This window comes from Babylonia areolata, chromosome 27 (assembly GCF_041734735.1).
Source record: "Babylonia areolata isolate BAREFJ2019XMU chromosome 27, ASM4173473v1, whole genome shotgun sequence".
In the NCBI taxonomy this organism is placed as follows: domain Eukaryota; kingdom Metazoa; phylum Mollusca; class Gastropoda; order Neogastropoda; family Buccinidae; genus Babylonia; species Babylonia areolata.
Window position 1 is genome coordinate 15,851,364 of NC_134902.1, and position 2,500 is coordinate 15,853,863.

The window sequence follows — 2,500 nt, forward strand, 5'->3', positions numbered from 1 at the left end:
GTGAGTGAGTGAGTGAGTTTTGACAGTTTCAGAATTCGTTGGTAGTATACATATTTATGATTGTGGATTGTTTTCGATTGTGTGCTATGACGTGTGTGTGTGTGTGTGTGTGTGTGTGTGTGTGTGTGTGTGTGTGTGTGTGTGCTTGTGTGTATTGTGGGTGTGTGTGTGGGGGGGGGGGGGATGAATAATTTTTAATGATGTTTGGTATCTTGTGTTCAATTCTTCCTTTTTGATATTTACATATGTGTTCTATTTGTAAATGCCTAGGGATCATTTTCAAGACTAGGCGTAAACAATAATAATAATAATAATAAGAGACTTACCGTCACAGTTGCCGAACGCCAGTCTATGTAGCAGGTTACTCCAGTCTTCGCACTATATTTTTAAGGAAAATAAATTATTTTATTTTATTTATTTATTCAGAAAAGACATGTGCATACTACAAAAGAAAAAAAGTACGAACAAACAACATAATATGGTATCTAATGGGGAAAAAATAATGATAACCACCAACAACAACAACAACGCAAAACAACAACAGAATAGTTTTAATAGCTATAGAAATACTACCTCTTCATGAATTTAGAAAGCTAGCATCGGCAAAATATGTAATTAGAGCAAGAGCTACTGAAAATTCTGTCAAAACTGAGACAATTATACGGTTTGACAAACTTTTTTCTAAACTAGCGAAACAAAACAGAAATCTATAAACTATTTCTACATATGTGTCACTAATCAATCGAATGTAGATCCACAAAATGTTGCTCCGATTATGAGCACTTCACCAGCAGCTGGAGCAGCTGTTGACATTCAATATTGTGACATTAAGAAAGATAAAAAATAAAATAAAAATCCCAATATTCTAGCTTCTCGGGTCAAATCACACTTGTCTCAAAAATACCCCCACCACTAAAAATATATATACAGATGTTTCTGCTTTAGAAAAAATCAATTTGCTGGTTCTGGATATACAATTCCTGCTTTGAAAATTGAAAAGTCTTATCATAAAATTATTGGAAAGGGCTTCTCAATTTTTACAGCTGATTTAATTGCCATTCTTATGGCATTAACATATCTAATTGATCTGCCCCTAAACGATTGATGTTTTATTTTGTGTTCGTTCAAAATCAGTTCTGCAGTCTGTGAAATGAGGTTGTACAAACATTAATAATAACATCATTTTTGAAATAAAATTTTTGATTCACTGTATTCAAATGAGAAGAACATATATTGAAATATATTGGATTCCCTCACACTGTGGGCTACTAAAATGCTACTTAACGTGCAGATCATCTTGCAAAAATTGAAACTAAAAACGCTTTAAATGCAATTACAATTCCTTGTCGTTTATCATCATCTTAAATGTGTAATGTTGTTGAAAGAAATATACTGAAATCCATTCTGTTTTTCGAAGTTAACACTTCTGCCTTATTAAATGCTAACAGAACTGACAGGGCTGTTAAGAGCATGACATTTAGGTTATTGCTAAATGTCCCATATGCAAAATATTGTGAACATATTGAACGCATTTGTATGGGTCATTTAACGGAAGAGCACGTTTTAACCCGCTGTTTAGAAACGAAACCTTTTTTACCTCCAGAAATTAGTGAACACGTATTACCAGTTTCAATTTTTTCAAAGTTATGTATTTCAAAATGTTCTTTATCAAAGTTAGCTAGTAATGTATCAAATAGTCCAGTTGGTTGTTTATTGTTGATCCCCACATCATCCTCTTTTTAAATGATAATCTGTAGAAGCATTCCTCACAATATATGATTAGTGATTCATTTTCTGTCCTGATCCCGCTTCCCCCATCCCCCTCTCACACACACCATTCCTACACTGTGTGTTTCTTTCTCCAATCACTGACAGTCATCCTCCCCATTTTACATTTTGTATACCTTTTCCACATTCTGTTCTCTCTCTCTCTCTCTCTCTTCCTCAGCCTCCACCACCACCACCCCTCCACCTCAACCGCCCCTTCTCAGTTGAATAGTTCTTCCCCTGCCATTGATTTTCAGAAATGATGATTTCTAAGACATAATAATAATAATAACAACAATATCTATTTTCAGTCTAATAAAGAGACTATGAATAAATGAACAACTACAGTTTTAATAGTAATAACAATAACATAATAATAATGATATGATGTTGATAATAATGATGGTGATGATGGCGACGTTGATGAAATTATGATGATAGTAGTATAGATACTTATAATAGCATTAACAATCAAAATGATAGCAAACAAAACAAAACAGACAAGTCATGGCTTTTGACATCCTACAGCATGGAATGATGGTTATGAAAATTATGTTTCCTCTATGAACAAATCAGAGCTTGCAGATGGAAATACCAGCACAGAAATGCTGCAGTGGATGTATTTTGCATTCCGTAAGTCTAGTAGGGTGATTCAGGGCAAGAAGCCCAGTCGGTGTCAAACGCTCACCCCGAAAATATCGGAAATTTTGTGACACAGCGAACCAAAGACAAT

At 34.2% G+C, this 2,500-nt stretch overlaps 1 long non-coding RNA gene across 1 annotated transcript in view; it reads right to left on the reverse strand.

The window, feature by feature from the left end:
• The window catches only part of LOC143301463 (uncharacterized), a 12,975-nt gene that overhangs the window by 4,203 nt on the left and 6,272 nt on the right, over positions 1-2,500 (reverse strand). The window contains exon 3 of the long non-coding RNA XR_013057786.1: positions 327-378. This is a non-coding gene — a long non-coding RNA (uncharacterized LOC143301463). The remainder of the gene's footprint in view (positions 1-326; positions 379-2,500) is intronic.